Source organism: Ceratotherium simum, chromosome 16 (genome assembly GCF_057802395.1).
Source record: "Ceratotherium simum simum isolate JZ-2026a chromosome 16, ASM5780239v1, whole genome shotgun sequence".
Classification (NCBI taxonomy): Eukaryota; Metazoa; Chordata; class Mammalia; order Perissodactyla; family Rhinocerotidae; genus Ceratotherium; species Ceratotherium simum.
Window position 1 is genome coordinate 12003981 of NC_141915.1, and position 18999 is coordinate 12022979.

Here is an 18999-nt window from a genome sequence, read left to right on the forward strand (position 1 = left end):
AAACTTAAAAGATCTTTTGAGAAGCAAATAAATGCTTCTGTGGGTAGAGCTCGTCCTCTGCTACCAAAGCAGTGACTCTTCAGTTTGGGTTCCAATGATTTATCCAATAAATGATTTCCTAACCCTTTTGGATGGCCCTATTCAGCTGTGACACAGAGAACTTACTAGAACTACTGCTGCCCACTATGCTCTTTGCACAGCAAGTCCAAGCCTGGGTGTCGGGAGATCAGAATTCCAGGCTCAGTTTGCAAACAACTTCCTACGTGAATCCTCTCCTCTCTGAGCCTCAATTTCCTCATTTGTAAAATAAAAGAGTTTGACTGATGAACATTGAGGTGCCTCAGGGATGGTGCCATGAGTCTCTCTTCTGTTATCATCTGCTCTCCACAACTGGGACAGGGGTCCTCCTCTACTACCCTCCCCAACCACGGCACCCAGCACAGTTCTGGGCATGAGAGAAAATGCCTCATAGATATATGTTGACTGAAAAAAGAAGCCAGGTAACCCACTGAGAGAAGAAGTGAGTTACATACACCAAAGGAGGCAACTTCATTCTAGCAAACGTGAGGGCCTACTTTGCCAGGCCCTGTGCTGGGCAGCACGAGGGCCAGAGAGAAGAATCAGACCCAGCGCCTGCCCTCAGGGAAGTCTCTCAGGCTGTAGGAGGAAGGTGAAGACATAATACAATGCAGGTGAAGTTCAATGCCCTTCACTTTGTGCCAGGCCCTGTGCTCACAAGTCTCCACTCAGGGCTGAGCAAGTCATAGTCCTGGGTGGAGCCCATGTTCTCCAGGAGGGAATGGCACAGAAGTAATTACTACTGAAAGCAATGAATGCTGGGGCCCTGGGAGCACCGAAGTGGAAGGGCTGAGAGGGTCCCAGTAGTAGCATTTGAACTGGGCCTTGAGGGATGTGTGGGAGCTCACCAAGTGGAGTGAATGTGAAAAGACCAAGCCAGAGTGTCTGCAGAGCAGCAGGTGGCTGTGTGGCTGACCAGGAGTGAATGTGTCGGCAGAGGGAGGCCTGAGAGCAGTTTAGGCCCCACACCAGGGCACCTGGACCTGCCCACTTCCTTGCCACCCACACTCTTCCGCTGGCTCCACCATTGCCTTTCCGCTACAAGAGGAGGGCAGGAAGTCCGGGTGGTCGTGTTTGGCCTTCTGTCTGCACATCTGAAATGCCAGCTGCCGGTCTGGGTAACTAAAGAGGCCCCGAGGGCGGTCCAGGAGAATGGAGGGGGCCCTCTTGTGGTCATCTGGGTGCTTTCCTTTTCTCAGGATTCTGGTCCAGCTTGACCTCTCAAGGAGCATGGCTGGACACACAAGACATTCACCTCTTAAAGCCACAGAACCAGAGACCATCAGACCATCAGTCTTCTAGAGGAGACTCAGAAGGGATTCTAGGCCCCTCCTCACCCTATGATTCAACATCCTTGTCAATATCCTGCCAGGCAGCACACAGCTTCGGCTGTGTTGTTCTTCCCACTAAGCCATCCAAATCTGAATAAAATGAGGGTCTTACCCCTTGTGCCACTTCACAAGTGTCAATTAATCCCTGCCATGAGCAACAGTTGAAGAAAGGGCTGTATGGGGCTATATGGGCAGAAATAATGTTTAAAGGGGCTGTGGTTTCTGCCTTCTAATCACAAAACTGCTAACACAGGCAGGAAGGTTCCACTTGTATCGTGTGGCATCAAAACATAGAACCAGAACCAATGGATGGAAGCTCTCAGTGTGAAAGTAAGCCCTCGTGGTAGCAGCTGGCACCTTGGAGGGAATGGCCACTGAAGGGTGGAGGCCTGGAAGCTTAACATAATGTAGTTTGATATCTTGAACCGTAGGGCACAGTTGGGCAACCTGATACAGTGGAAAGAGCACTCGATTTGGCAAACTCAGATTTGAGTGAGGTCCTCCCAGCTGCAGACTGAGCGGCTCTTTCCACTGTACCAGGCTGCTGACGACCTGGAAACAGGGTGCCATAACTTGGGTGGAAAACTCTCACCTCCCTTATTATTGAGCCCCATACATCAAGTCCAACAACTTCATTGCCCTATGGTTCAAAGTATCAAACTACCTTAAGTTGAAAGAAAAAAAAACCCAGTTCCTATTTTGGAATAGGAATATTTTGGTCTAGTGTTTCCCCATGGAGACTTACAATCATTGTCCATCCCATGCCATGGGTAAAATATCAGCCCAGGGCCTTGCTGCATGTGCCTTCCTGCTCAGGTAGCTTTCTTGGGAGTTCACCTAGCTGGAAATGCAAGCAAGAGTTGGCCATTGGAGCAGGAGCCTCCCTTCCGTTGTCTAACCACCTCTGAGCTGTCCCTTTGCGTGCATATCCTCCATGGGAGATGAGAGGTGGTTGTGTGTCTGCACTGGGAGCCAGGACACCCCAGGAAAAAGCAGCAGTGGTGCCTCATGACACCATCTGTTAGTAGTCAGGTATTTGGTCAAGTATTTATTGAGTGCCTCCTCTGTGCCGGTTACCGAGTACGATGGTGAACAGGACCCAGTTCTTGTCTTCAAGTGACTCACAGTCCAGTGGGGATAAAGACAAGTGAATAGATTACTACAGTCAGGATAATTGTGACAGTGATCACAATATAGAGTCAAAATAGACTCCAGTACACTGGGAATTTAGGATATGATAGAGGTGGCATTTCAGATCAGCATGGAGAAGATGGATTCTTCATTGCATGGTACTGTCCAGTCTCTTTGAAAAACTACCTGATTCCAATCTCGCTTCTCACAGGAAAACACATTCCAGGGATAGCAAAGATTTAACTTTAAAATATGAAATTATAGAAGTACCAGAAGAAAATATGGATAATTTTCTTTTTTAAATTATCATGGGTAGGGAAAGACTTTCTCTAAGTTAGCTACAAAACCAAAAAACATAAAAGAAAGCATTGATAAATCTGATTCTACTTTTTTAAAGTTTCTGAAGGATAAGAGAAACCAGACACATAGGTGACAGATAGATGCCTAAATGGGGAAAAATATTTGGTCCCTAAATGGGAAAGGGTCAATGTTTCTAACTTGAAAACATCTCTTACAAGCTAATAAGAAATAAAATGAACATCCCAATAGAAAAATGGGCAAAAGGTATAAACAGGCAATTCATGGGAGACACACAAATAGTTGGCAAACATAGGAAAAGTTATGACACCTCACCAATCATAAAAGGCAAGTGCATAAAGACAGTTTATTACAAGGAGAATTTAAACTTATACAGCCTTTCTAGAGGGCAATTGGGCAATACGTATTTGTATTCATTTGTTAGGGCTGCTGCAGCAAAGTACGAGGAACTCATTGGTTTAAAACAAAAGAAATTTATTGTCTAACAGTTCCAGAGGCTAGAAGTTCAAAATCTTCAAAGATCTAATTGCATGGATCCCCCAGATAGTCCCAGGGCCTTGGGTCACATACACATCAGCACACGAAGATGAATGGTTTACTTAGTTTCAAGGATATGGACGTAGAGATGTATTAGAGGAGTACAGAAAGTATATAATAACAACTAGAAAGACCTTTGTCACATCATCCCAGAGAGCCACCAGTGTATGAAACGTGAACAAAGCACATAGGAAGCCCAGAAGGAGCCAGAGACACCCCTCCCCAGGCAGGATGGGGAGGAATAGGAGGTATAGATGATGGTTAGCAATGTAACAAGCATATCTGAATACACGCAATTTAAGATTACTGCCTGTAGGGGGATGTCCAGGTATGTCCCCATGAGCCTCACTAACCCTCTGTGGTGAGCTGAATAATGGCTCCCAAAGACAGCCCAGTCCCCAGACAGAACCTGTGAGTATGTTACTTTATATGGTAAAAGGGCCGCTGCAGATGTGATTAAATTAAGGATTTTGAGGTTGAGAGATTTTCCTGGACTATCGGGTGGGCCCAATGTAATCACAAGGGTTCTTCCAAGAGGGAGATAGAAGGTCAGGGTCAGTAGTAGGAGTTGTGACCATGGGAGCAAGAGGTTGGAGTGATGGAAGAAGGGGTCGTGAACCAAGGAATGCTGGCAGCTTCCAGGAGCTAAAAAAGGTGAGGACACAGGTTCTACCTTAGTCTCCAGAAGGAACCAGCCCTGCCAACCCATTTTAGACTTCTGACATCCAGAATTGTAAGAGATTAAATTTGTGTTGTTTTAAGCCACTAAATTTGCAGTAATTTGCTACAGCAGCAACGGGAAACTAACACCTCCTCCAGCATCTCCAGGACCCTCCCAATACCTTCTTCTTGTTTATGTCTAAGCCAGCTCCAGGATGGTTTCTGTCATTTGCTACCAAAACAATCCTTTCAGAACGACAGCAAGGGTCATATTGACAGATCGTCTCCCCCACACAGTCAGCTCCTTCTTTTTATCTCTACCATTCTGTTCCATGGAGCCTTCTAGATGGTCACAGTCATCATTTGTTGTTCGGTTGATAACTAAGGGGGTGGGGTGGGAGGAGGAAGGTTTATTTTTAAAAATCACAACACACAAAGTTTAGTCTCTGAAAAGCTGTGAAATCTTGCCCAGTTTCAGCTTTGCCCACAGGAACCCACCCAGAAAAGTATTCAAATTGGCAACTCTCTCTCTTTTTTAATTTTTATTTTGGTAAAATGTACATAACATAAAATTTCCCATTTTAACCATTTTTAAGTGTACAGTTCGGTGGCATTAAGCATATTCACACTGTTGTGCAACCATCACCACCATCCATCTCCAGAACTTTTTCATCTTCCCAAACTGAAACTCTGCCCCTATTAAACACGAACTCCCTATCCTCCCTTCCCCCAGCCCTCGGTAGCAACTTTTTCTTGAAAAAGGCTAAAGCAATTTCAAAACCTTCAAAAGCCAACCATTTTACCTCCTGGCAAGTGCATGGATGGCCAGGCTCCTGAGCTATCTTCAAACTATTCTAGGGCAAAACAATACAGAAACCTTCAAAGCAAGACTCCTCCCACTCATCCAGAAAAATCTCAACTTTGCCTACATGACACGTTCCCCTGCCACATGTGCTGCTGCCTATGGGGAACAAGACACAGAGGTGAGGTCTCCTCGGAGGCCAGAGGGCAACTGAAGGGGAACCAGGTCGCCCCTGTTACTCCCCCCTGAACAAGGACCCTTTTGGGCCTCAATGCTGCAAAGGTGGGCTTTTCTAGGGGTAGGGGCCTACCCAGTTTAGCATTAAAAGCTAGTTTTCAATAAAAGGTAAAATCTTGAGTCTCATGCAGATATAAAAATGAGCACCTCTTAAAGATTTTATTCTCATTAATCAATGAGGGAGCCAGGCAGGTGTTCTAACAGATTTAAAAGAAAATCCAAGGGACAGACACATTTATAGATCAGGAATATCGAAATGAAAGTGCAGATGTAAGTAAAACTGGTTAATCCACACAGCGGGGCGAGGGGATGGTGGTGTCAATTCAACCTCTACAGGATAGGACAGAATTCCCAGGTCTATAGACCAGAATTATTTTTCTGTTGCTATGAGTTATCTACACTTTACAGAGAACTGGGGTCAGAAAACCCAGAAGGATGTCCTCTAGAGTTTAGACAATGCACGGTTTTCCACTGAAACACAGATTTCTCACATGAAAGATGGCAGGGCTGAGGCTTAGGAATTATAAAGAAGAGCAGATCAGTGGAGCTTCTGGGAGGGGAAGGGCATCAGGGGCAGTTTGTAGACTGAGAACAAGGGCCCTCATATTTATGGGAGATACTAGAGCTTCGACTGTTAAATTGCTACCCATTACCTGGGGTCCCTGCTGAATTTTGCAGCGAAATTCTGATATAAAAGACCCGAGGGCTTGCTTCAGGGACAGCCAAGAAGGTGAAGCCACCAAGCAAGGCCGGAACCCAGAGCCTTCGTGGGCAGGAGGCACACCAAGTGTTGGAGATGAAGGCAGAGCTGCAGGGGAGTGGCACACGGGCCACTCAGGCAGCCTGACCAAGGCTGGACCGCTCAGATCAGGCGCTGTCTCTGATGTTCTGCACGCCAGGGAGGGCCTCAGGGTCAAACCTGAATGGAGGGATGTGCATTCCAGAACTGGAGCCAGAAAGGACAAGGTTACCCCAAAGGAGCCCCAGGGATTCCCTGAAGGAGGAATCTGGGGGCTCTGTGAGGGAATTCCTGCTTGTGGGGGCAGGATATTCTGGAGCCCTTATGAACACAGCATGGGGCACTGTGCCGGTGATCTCCACCCTGGCACTCCCAAAGCTGAGTGGAGGGCGGAAGTACCCACTGAGCTGAGGAGATTCTCAAAAAGTTACCTAAAACAGCCTCTTCCTGGGATTCTCACTGGAATTGATAAATTGCTGAAAATCTGGAAACATTCTCACTTCTACCACCAGATGGCGCCCCTCACCCTCTCATCCCCACCCCCCGCCCGCGGCCTCCCCCCACCCCACCCCACTGGCTAATTGTTAAACCAAATGAGAGGCCCTCACGCCTGCAGAGAAGCCTGGCAGAGCCCAACCCACCCCGCTCCCTCAGGAACCGCGGGAATTCCAAGTCTGTGGATTGAGGCGAGGAGCAGAGCAAAGCAGATACTGCCTGGAGAGCTGAGAATCCAGACAGGGAAAGGAGATCCTGATCAGAAATCTCTTTGATCAGAAATCTCTTTCTCCAACCCTCCTCACCACACGCTGCTCTTATTCTTTTTATTGTTTCACTTCTCTTTGTACAAAGAGTGAAACTCCAACTGTTAAAAATTAATTGGTTCAACAACAAAAAACACCACACAACCCGATTAAAAAATGGAATAAGGGAGGCCGGCCTGGTGGCCTAGCGGTTAGGTTCGTGTGCTCCACTCTGGCAGCCTGGGGTTCCCAGGTTCGGATCCGCGGCATGGACATGCACACTGCTTATCAGGCCATGCTGTGGTGGCGCCCCATATAAAGTAGAGGAAGATGGGCATGGATGTTGGCCCAGGGCCAGTCTTCCTCAGCAAAAAAGAGGAGGATTGGCAACAGATGTTAGCTCACAGCTGATCTTCCTCACAAAAAAAAAAAAAAAATGGAGAAAGGACTTGAATGAACATTTCTCCAAAGAAGATATACAAGTGGCCAACAAGCACATGAAAAGATGCTCAACATCATTAATCATTTAGGGAAAGGCAAATCAAAACCACAATGAGATACCATCTCACATCCATTAGGATAGCTACTATTAAAAAAAACAAAACAGAAAATAAAAGTGTTGGCGAGGATGTCGGGAAATTGGAATCCTTGTGCACTGATGGTGTACATGTAAAATGGTGCAGCTGCTATGGAAACCAGTATGGCAGTTCCTCGAAATATTAAAAATAGAACTACCATATCATCTAGCAATTACACTTCTAGGTATATACTCTAAAGAATTAAAAGCAGGATCTCAAAGAGATATTTGTACATTCATATTCATAGCAGCATTATTCACCATAGCCAAAAAGTGGGAACAACTCAAGCGTCCATCAACGGATGAATGGATAAACAAAATGTGGTATATACATACAAAGGAATACTATTCAGCCTTAAAAAGGAAGGAAATTCTGACACATTACAACATGGATGAACCTTGAGGATACTATGCTAAGTGAAATAAGCCAGTCACAAAAAGACAAATATTGTGTGACTCTAGTCATATGAGGAACTTAGAGTAGTCAAATTCATAAAGATGGAAATTAGAATGGTGGTTGTCAGGAACTACAAAGAAGGAAGAAAATTCATTGATAATCAGAATCATACTTCACACATCAAAATTAATTCCAAATAGCTTTCAAAGTTCCAATGTTAAAAATTAAAACAAATATTCTTGAAGTGGGGAAGGCTTTCTGACTGTGTCTTAAAGTCAGAAACCATAACTGAAAAGGTGATCAGCTTTAGTGAAAGCAAAAAACATTGAAACAAAATTAACCCTTCTTTCCCCAAAATATATTTAATAAGAACTTACCATGTGCTCTGTTCTTGATGCTTGGGAGGACACAGTAGTAAATAAAACAGATAAATCTCTGCTCTTGTACAGTTTATTTTCTAGTTAGGAGACAATCACAAAAGGAAACGTAACACAAATAAATATATAATATGTCAGGTGGTAATAAAGATTTTGGAGAAAAATGGAGGAGTGTAAGGGAGATTGGAGTAACAGAGAGTAAGAGTGAGCTGCATTCCAGGCATAAGGAACAGCAAGTACAAATTTGAAAGACAAAGGCAAATTGTGAAAAAATGTCCACACTAGGTGACAAGAGTAGAGTTATTTTCCTTAATATATAAAAAACTGCCATAAATCATTATGTAAAAGATGCACAACCAATAGAGAAAACAATGGGCAAAGGACATAAGAATTTCTTCTTCTAAAATTCAAATGGCCAATAAATCTGAAAATTAGCCTCATCGGTAATCAGGGAAATGCAAATTAAAATGAGATATATTTTCTTCTTATCAGTGTTGGTCAGGATTAAAAAGGCTGCTGGCTGCCTCTCAATACTGTCTCCAGTCTAATGTCACCTCCTCAGAGAGGCTTTTTTTTTTTTTTAATTTTATTTATTTATTTTTTTTCCCCCAAAGCCCCAGTAGATAGTTGTATGTCATAGCTGCACATCCTTCTAGTTGCTGTATGTGGGACGCGGCCTCAGCATGGCCGGAGAAGTGGTGCGTCAGTGCACGCCTGGGATCCAAACCCCGGCCACCAGCAGCGGAGCGCCCGCACTTAACCACTAAGCTACGGGGCCGGCCCAGAGAGGCTTTGACATTACCTAAAATAACATTCCTCGATGAGAAATTACCAAGTGTTCAATGAATCAGGAAACTACAACTCATAAGGGGGAGAAAAATCCATCAATGGAAACAGACCCTGAAACGACAGAAAGGATGGACTCAGAGGACACGAGCATGTTAGGTAGAGACATAGAAGATATATATGATCCAAATCAAACTTCTAGAGATGAAAAATACACGGATTGGGCCGGCCCCGTGGCTTAGTGGTTAAGTGCGTGCGCTCCGCTGCTGGCGGCCCGGGTTCGGATCCTGGGTGCGCACCGACGCACCACTTCTCCAGCCATGCTGAGGCCACATCCCACATACAGCAACTAGAAGGATGTGCACCTATGACATACAACTATCTACTGGGGCTTTGGGGGGAAGATAAATAAATAAATAAAATCTTTAAAAAAAAATACACGGATGAAATTTACAGATTAGACACTACAGGCTGGTGGTCTACTGGTTAAGATTCGGCGCTCTCACCGCTATGGCTCAGGTTTATTTCCCGGTCAGGGAACCACACCACCCATCTGTCAGTTGTCATACTGTGGCGGCTGTGTGTTGCTGTGCTGCTGAAAGCTATGCCACATAACAGCAGGGCCACCCATGGTGGACAAGTTTCAGTGGAGCTTCCAGACTAAGACAGACTAGGAAGAGGGACTTGGCCACCCACTTCTGAAAAATTGGCAGTGAAAAGCCTATGAATAGCAGCAGAGCATTGTCTGATAGAGCGTCAGAAGGTGAGAGGATGGTGCAAAAAGACCAGGCACAGTTCTGCTCTGCTGAACACAGGGTCACTAGGAGTTGGAATCGACTCGACCACACTAACAAACAAAGATGATACAGAAGACAAGATTAGTGAATTTAACATAGTAAGAGAAACTATCCATAATGAAACATGGAGGAAAAAAAGGCTGAAAATAAATGAACATGGAGTGTGGAATAAGTTCAAGAAGGCTAATATATGACTGGAGCCCTGAAAGGGGGAGGTGCAGAAAAAATACACAAAGAAATAATGAATTCAATTTTTCCAAATTTGATGAAAACTGTAAACCCACAGATCTAAGAAGCTCAATGAACCAAAAGTACAAGAAATATGAAGAAAACTACACCAAGGTACATCATAATCAAACTATTTAAAACTAGCAATAAAGAGAAAATCTAACAGGAGCCAGAGGAAAAAAGGCACATTATGTACATATAGAGAAACAAATATTTCAGTAACCTTCTTTTTAGAATCAATACGATCCAGAAGATAGTGGAGCAACAGTCTAAAAGTACCAAAAGGAAAAAAAAACTATCAATCTAGAATTCTATACCTAATGAAAATATCTTGCAGGAAAACTAAGACAATATATTATTAGCTGACCTGAACTGCTAAAGGAAGTCCTTCAGTCAGAGGAAAAATGATACCAGATGGAATCTGGATGTATACAAAGGAATGAAGAGCCTTGAAATGGTAAATATGCAGATAGATATAACAGGTTTTTTATTATTTTAAAAATTAAAAATTCTCAAATTCTAAAAGAGCATCTATGAAAAACCTATAGCTAACATCATTCTTAATGCTGAAATACTGAATACTTTAGCCCTGTGATCAGGATCAAGTCACGGATGTTTGCTTTTACCACTCATGTTCGACATTGTACTGGAAGTTCTAGTCAGTACAATAAAGTAGAGAAAGAAATAAAAGGAATCCAGATTGGAAAAGAAAAAGTAAAACTATATTTATTCACAGAAGATATGATTGTCTATGTGGAAAATTCTATAGAATGACAAGACACTAGAATTAATAAGTGAGTTTAATAATGTTGCAGGATATAATACAGAGCTAAATTGTATGTCTATATACTAACAATGATCAATCAGATATTGAAATTTTTAAAAATACCATTTACAATATCATAAAAATATTAATTACTTAGGGAGAGATCTGACAAAGATGTGCAAGACCTGCACATTGAAAACTACAGAACATTGCTAAGAAAAATTTTTAAAAACCTAAATAAGTGGAGATTATATTCATGGATCAGAAGACTCAATATCGGTAAGGTGTCGATTCTCTCCAAATTGATCTACAAAATCAACAGGATTCCAATCAAAATCTCAGTGGGCTTTTTTTGGTGGAACAAGCTGATTCTAAAATTTATATGGAAATGCAAAGGACCTAGAATGACCAAAATAACATTTGGTCCTGCCACTTACTATCTATTTATCCTCCAGTAAATTGCTTAACGTAACAGTGCCTTAGTCTCTGAGTTTGTAACCTGGGGATAACACTATACCTACCTCCTAGAGCTGTGATGATCACGTGAGTTAAGATATGTAAAGCACATACTTAGAATAATGTCTAGCACAAGCTAAGTATTATAGAAGGGCTTATTGCTATTATTGCAGCATTGTATGAGGATTAGAAATTATCTTTATAAAATTTACAGGATGGATTATACTATAGTGACTAAGGAACTGGGGTCTGGAGTCCAAATACTGTGGTTGTGTCACTTATAAATTTATTGTATTATTTTTAAGCTCTTCTCTGGGAGAGTTATTTAACCTTCCAAAATTCAACTTCTATCACTTGCAAAATGGGGATAATGATTGTAGCTTGTACTTACTGAATGTTTACTCAGTATTCCAGGAACTTAATATAATTATCTCATTTAATTATCCCTGCAACTGTTTGAGCTAAGTATTCTTAATAAACCCATTTTATACATGAGAGGACTGAAGCATAAAAAAGTTAAATAACTGCGTCAGGTAAATTAGGCTAATAAGTGACAACGATGGGGTTCGAATCCAGGTACTCAAAAGTCCAGAGCCCATGACCCATGATATTGATATGACCGTGTCATATTGCCACCAAAGATAATGATAATATAGTACCCACCTCATAGTATTGTAAAATAAATAAAATAAAATATATATGGAAATGCAAAGGACCTAGAATGGGTAAAATAACATTGAAGAAGAACAAAGTTGGAGGATTTAATACTACCCAATTCAAGGTCTTTAACTACAGTAATAAAAAAACAAGGTATTAGTGCAAATATATGAAATATATCAAATATACAAACAGATCAGTGGAACGGAATAGAGAGTCAAGAAACAGAACTGCACATACATGGTCGGTTGATTTTCAACAAAGGTGCAAAGGCAATGCACTGGAGAAAGGATAGTTTTTCACTTCTTTAAATAGGTCAATGGAACAGAATACGGTGTCCAGAAATAGACGCACACATGTACGGTCAATTGATTTTCAACAAAGCTGCAAAGGCAATTCAGAGGAGAAAGAAAGAATCGTCTTTTCAACAAATAGTGCTGAAGCCATAGGACATCCATAAGCAAACAAAATAAAACAAAACAACCTAAAAACCAACCGAACAAAACCAAACCACAATACTCAAAAGGGATCATAGAACTGAATGTAAAACTTAAAACTTCTGGAAGAAAACATAGGAGAAAATCTTCATGACCTTAGGTTTGGCAAAGATTTCTTAGATACGACATCAAAAGCACTATCCATAAAAGAGAAAAAAATCAATGACTTGGACTTCCTCAAAATTAGAAACTTCTTTTCAAAGGACACTGCTAAGAGAATGAGAGGATAAGCCACAGACTGGAAGACAATATTTGAAAATCATACACTTGATAAAGACATGTATACAGAATATATAAAGGACTCTCAAAACTTAATAAGAAAATAAACAATTCAATTAAAAAAGGGGGAAAATATTTGAACAGACACTACATCAAATGGCAAATAAGCACATGAAAACATCCTCAACATCACTAGTGATTAGGAAAATGCAAATTAAAACCTCAATGAGATACCTATACACCTATCAGAATGGCTACAATGAAAAAGACCGAGCATCCAAGTGTTGGTGAGGATGTGGAGGAACAGGAACTCTTATACACTGCCGGTGGGACTGTAAAATGGAGCAACCAGTTTGGAAAACAGTTTGGCAGTTTCTGAAAAAGTTAAACATGTACTTACGTAGGACCACCCATTGAGCCCCTAGGTATTCCCCCAAGACCAATGAAAGCACATGTCCACGCAAAGACTTGGACACCAACATTCAGAGCTGTTTTATCTGAGAGTCAAAAACTGGGAGCAATCTAACTGTCCATCAACACGTAAAAGGATAAACACTTGTAGTTCATTCATGCGAAGGAAAGTATTAACTCAGCAATAAAAAGGGATGAACTATTGATACATACAGCAGCAGGGATGAATCTCAGAATAATTGTGCTGAGTGAAAGAAGCCAGACAAAAAGGAGTACTTACCGTAGGATTCCATTTATATATAAAAACCTCCAAATTGCAAACTAATCTCTAGTGACAGAAAGCATATCAGTGGTTGGGAGGGTGGGGTAGAGGGAGTGGGGAGTGGGAAGAACGGAGGACAGAAGGACACAAGAAAACTTTTGGGGGTGATTGATATGTTCATTATTTTGACTGTGATGTTGGTTTCTGGGGTGTATATGTGTATATATATATCTCAAAACTTATCAAATTGTATACTTTACACGTGTGCAGTTTATATGTCAATAATACCTCAGTAAAGCTGTTTAAAAAAAAAAAAGGTGAGTCTGGCGGGATGCTGGATGTCAGACGTGGAGAACTTTGAAAGCCAGACTGAGAGGCGTGGATGACCCTGAGGTGAAGGGCAGCATGGGGTGTTTCCAAGAGGATTGGGTCATGGGAAGCTAACCCGGTGGGCAGGGTCTGGAATAGCCTGGAGGGGGAAAGCCGGGTCAGGAGATCCTCACAAAGGCCTCGCCAGAGGGGTAGGGATGGATCAAGAGATAAAAGGAAGGAAAACTGGATTGTGATAATTTAGGGCCCATTCCCTGGATCCCAGGGCAGTAATTTTTTTTTTTTTTCTATTTTTTTTTTTTTTTAATTTTTTGTTTATTGCAGTAACATTGGTTTATAACATTGTAAAAATTTCAGGTGTACATCATTGTACTTCTATTTCTGCATGGACTACATCATGTTCACCACCAAAATACTAATTACAACCCATCACCACACACATGTACCGAATTATCCCTTTCACCCTCCTCCCTCCCCCCTTCCCCTCTGGCAACCACCAATCCAATCTCTGTCCCTATGTGTTTGTTTATTGTTGTTATTATCTACTACTTAATGAAGGAAATCATACGGTATTTGACCTTGTCCCTCTGACTTATTTCACTTTGCATTATACCCTCAATGTCCATCCATGTTGTCACAAATGGCTGGATTTCGTCGTTTCTTATGGCTGAGTAGTATTCCATTGTGTATATATACCACATCTTCTTTATCCATTCGTCCCTTGATGGGCACTTAGGTTGCTTCCCCAGGGCAGTAATTTGATAAATCAAATCTGGGGCAAGAAAGGCCTTTGGGGCTTGAAAAAAAAAAATCCTGCCCTGTCCGCTTCTTTCTGGTTTCTCCCTATGAATGGGGTCCTGTGACCGCAGCTCTTTCTGCTGACTGCAGCTGGGCGCTACCGTCTGTCAAAGTGTCACTCACTCAGCTGCGGCTCACCCGGCAGGAAGGGGGCGAGATCCTGCCCAGCCTGGCCTCCAGGGCAGGAAGGGGCCCAATCAGCTGAGAGACTCTTTCTGCTGATCTCGGACACTGCCTTTCCCGGGGCCAAGCCAGGCACTGATTTTTCTCTAAAGTCATGTTCCTCTTTGGGTCTGACCTTCATCTCTCCATGTTTAATGTAAGCCACGCATTTTCATCCCTCCACTGTGGCTTGCTTAAATGGGCCAGGAGTCAGTGCCTGACTTTCCTGCCCACTTCCTCGCTGCTCCTCGTCCCAACTCAGTTTACTTCTGTAATGCCACAGCTGCCACTGTGCCCTTATTAATGGATGACCCCATCAGGTGACAGAAATCTAAATATAACTGTGGCTGCCTGCCTGGCTGGCTGACTTCCTGTGTGTGCTCAGGGCAAAGGACCAGAACTTGTGCCTTCCCCAGGCCTGCAGATCCAGATCCTTCTGCAGGGACGTGCTCGGGGCACAATGTGCAATCCGATGTCAGACAGAAAGAGAAGGTGTGTGTGGTAGGGGACGGCACTGTTCAGAGAAGGATGAGGGCCAAACCAAAAGCCAGAGGCAAGGTTAAGATCCTTGCAGAGTTCCCAAGGGATGGATTCCTGTAAGCTTCACCCTCCCCAGTGGGGAATCTCCCAGGAGCCTTTGATGGATGTCCTAATAGTAAACTGGTGCCTGAATACCCTGCCCAAGCAGAGTGTTTCATTCTTTCACCCATTTATTCCTTCACACAGCAGATATTCTTTGAAGCCTCTTCACGGAAGCTCTAGTTGCAGACCTACATCCTGCCTTCAAGGAATAGAGATCAAAAAACAAAACCAGAAACTACAAACACTGTGATAAGGGCCCTAAAGGGGTCTTCCCCTCAAATCTGGGAGGGGATGGGTCAAGGAAGGTTTGCTGGAAGAGATCCCATTCAGATTCAAGTCCCGAAAGATTAGTAGGAATAAACTCAGAGGTGTGCCGAGTGGGACAGATGGGCTTGGAGATACCTTCAAGGAACTATAAGCAGTTTGGATATTGGGCACTTAGGATTAGACGGGGATTGGGGAGTTGGGACAAGGTGAGGCAAGGCTGGGCACCTTGGTACGTTCCTGATCCTGAAGGCCTTGTATACCTGCTAAGAAATGTGGGCTGTATCCAGCTAGCAGTGGGGAGCCATTGAAGGTTTTAGGCATGTTAGACGGGGACTGGGGAGTTGGGACAAGGTGAGGCAAGGCTGGGCACCTTGGTAGGTTCCTGATCCTGAAGGCCTTGTATACCTGCTAAGAAATGTGGGCTGTATCCAGCTAGCAGTGGGGAGCCATTGAAGGTTTTAGGCATGTTAGAGGATCACTCAATACAGAATGGAGAATACATAGGAGGTAAGCAAGTTAGGAGGTGAGGAAACCAGTGAGGAGATGACACAGTCATCCCAGGTGATCAGAGGTGAGGCCTGAGCTGGACACTTGTAGTGAGAAGAATAGAAGGAGACAATCTGAGACATGAATGAAGTGGAATTTGATCTGCCCATCAGCCCTGGGGCCCTAGTATTATCATCCTCATTTTATAAGCAGGAAACTGATGCTCCACCATTTGATTCAACTGATACTTACTACTCTATAGAATGTGTAAAAGATATGGCCCCTATGCTGTAGGAGCTTGTTTTGTTATGCTTTTTCCTCCTGCCACAGGGCCTTTGCACATGCTGTTCTCCCTGTTAGGAATGTTCTTTCCTCCCTTCTTTGCCTAGTAACTCTGACTTATGCTTATGATCCCAGTGTTACTTTCTCAGGAAAGTTGTCCCTGATTTTCCAAACTGGGTAGAAGCCCTCTGCTTTCCAGACCTTCACAGCATTCTGTATCTGTTCTTTATAGTTCTTGTCCATGTTGCAATTTTATATTTTTTGCTATTATTTTATTAACGGATGCCCTCCCCTACTAGACTATACGCTCCATTGAGAAGAAGGAAATTGTGTCCCAGTACCTAGCACCACGCATAATAGGTGCTCAATAAATATTTCCTGCATGACTTAATGAATGAAATAAGTCATGTATAATGTTATGGAGCTTGTTTTTTAACAACCATAGACACTTTCTCCCCAGCACCCGAAGAAAGGCAGAATTTGGTGTGAAAGCCACAAAGAAATCAAGAATTCTGATTCTGAGGAGTGGCAACAAGCAGCCTGCGACAGCTGGAACAGTCAGGGGAGCCCAGCTCACAGGGCAAAGCCCCAGAAGGGTAATCTTTGACTGCTGGCCCACACTAGGCGGTCTTCAAAGCACATCTGAAAATCTACCACAACCCTCCACCTCCGTTCTTTCAATATTTATCGAGCACTTACTACATAGCAGGCCCTGTGCAAGGTGCTGCAGACTCGACAGTGAACAAGATAGAAAAAGACCTGCTCTCTGGGGTTCACAGTCCGTGGGAGACTGTCAATAAAATAATTACCATGAACATATAATTATAGATTGGTGAAAGAGAAGAGCAGAATGGATAAGAGAGCTGAGTGAAGATGAAGACAGTGGCAACCTAGTCTATACGGGGGGGGGGGGGCAGAAAGACTTCTCTGAGAAAGGGACAATTTATGCTGAGACAGGAGGATGAGGGTACTAAGGAGATGGGGTGGGGAGCAGGTGTGGAAACATTGAGGGTGAGAGTAACTGCCCGTGTAAAGGCCCTGAGGTAGGAAAGCCAGCTCTTTGAGGAGCTGAGAAAGGGTCTGGGGGGCTGGGGGGCAGCAGAGAAGGGGACAGAGCTCCTTTACCTTCTAACCTTTCAGGTCCTGAGAGCAATAGACCTCAGAACTCCAAAACTTTGCAATGCAAACCATGGACAGCCTGGTGACCTCTGAGTTCACCCACCCTCTCTTCTTTCCTCCTTCTCAGTGGATCCTGGGACACAGCCTGCGTTTCTGAGGCCAGTCAGGAGGAGGGGCCCATGTTCTCCTGGTCCTTGTAACCCCAAGAGAAAGAGGCAAGAGAAGAGACACTTTACAGGCAAGATCTTCCTTCATTCCTTCCATTTATCCACCCATCCATCCGTCCGTCAGTCCGTCCGTCTGTCCATCCATCCATCCAACATTTACTGAACACACCCTGTGCGTGACACATTCATTCAGTCAGTCTATAAACTTGTACTTGGTGCCTGCGTTATGGTTACGTCTATTATAGATCTTTGGAACTACTTCCTTCATTTAACTAAGCTTCACGGATCACTTACTAATATATGCCACCCTTTGCTACATATCTACTCATTCAATGCTAACTCTCCGCACAAATATTTACTGAGCGTGTACCCTGGGTCAGACATTGTGCTTGAGGATTAAGAATAGTCCTGGATTCATTAAGTAATTTGCTCTCATTGAAAGATCTCCAGATTTAGGTGATTCTACCATTAACAACAAAACATTTTTGAGCAGACACTACCAATTCCTCCATTTATTTATTTATAGTTACTCATACTACAGTTATTTTTTCTCAAAACAGACTCCACACTCGGGGTGAGAGGCATTGTTAATGTCAGTGGATATAAATATGTATTTCAAACATTCTTTTTGATACTTTCTCTCACTCTCTCTTGCTCTCTTGCTCATTCACCAGATTTTTGTCAGATCTGATTAGTACATCATTGTTTTTGCATCATAACGTGGCTGACGAAGGACTTCTATCAGGAAGAAGAGATGCATCAGGTCTGCCAATTCCTGGTTTGGGGCTTGTACTGGCTGTATTGGTTTATCTTCAATCTGCATATCTTTGCAAGCTGCAATACATCACAAGATGCAGAAAGCAAAGATTGAGGTTGCCACTGTGCTCCTACCCGGGCAGCTGTGGGTGGGCCTCCCGCTCTTGCATTAGGACACCTGGTGTACCCTGCCTGACCCGTGTTGATCTGATCTATGCACCAGGATGCCAGTGCCAATACGCATAATTTATCTCAGCCGCGTGTGATGTGTTTCAACGATGTTAGGTTTAATACAAAATCGCACCTCAGTGGATCATCTTGCAGATCCTTGAAACAGAAGCCAGGTCCATGGCAGCTGCTATCTCTTATTTCAGAAGTGGAGACAGCTCTAATGTAGCCTACAGGAAGCATCCAATAAGGGATCCTTGATTCTCCTGGCTAAAACCCTCCAACGTCTTCTCACTGCGTTGAGAAAATATCTAAATCCTTTATTGTGGCCCTCAGGTAAGGACAACTGTATAACTCGTTGTCCAAACCCAAACACTGTTGAAAGTGAAAGGGTAGGCCAAATTTTAGAGGGGCTGGACAATAGGTATAAACTGGAAAAGTCTCAAGGACACTGGGATGAAGGGCCACTTTAGACATGACCCCAAGTTCTCCAACCTCCTGTCCTACAGCTCCCCCACTCCTTCAGGAAGCTCCAGCCGCGCTGGTCTTCTTGCTGGTCCCGTGCCGTGCTAAGCTTTCTCCCTGGCGGGGTTTTCACACTTGCTGGTCCCTCCACCTGGCACACCATCCAGCTTTTCACACGGCTGGTTCCTTCTCATCATCTCATACTTAGTTCAAATATCACCTCCTCAGAGAAACTGTCCGCAATTACCCAACCTAAGTCGCGTCCTCACCCCCTTCCATGCCCCCCACAATGCCACACATTCCCCCTCTATCCATTACCTCATGCTGTTTTTTTAAATAGCACTTATCGCCACGTGAAATTGCCTTTTTATTTATTTATTTGCTTATATATTACATCTTCTCCACTAGATAGTA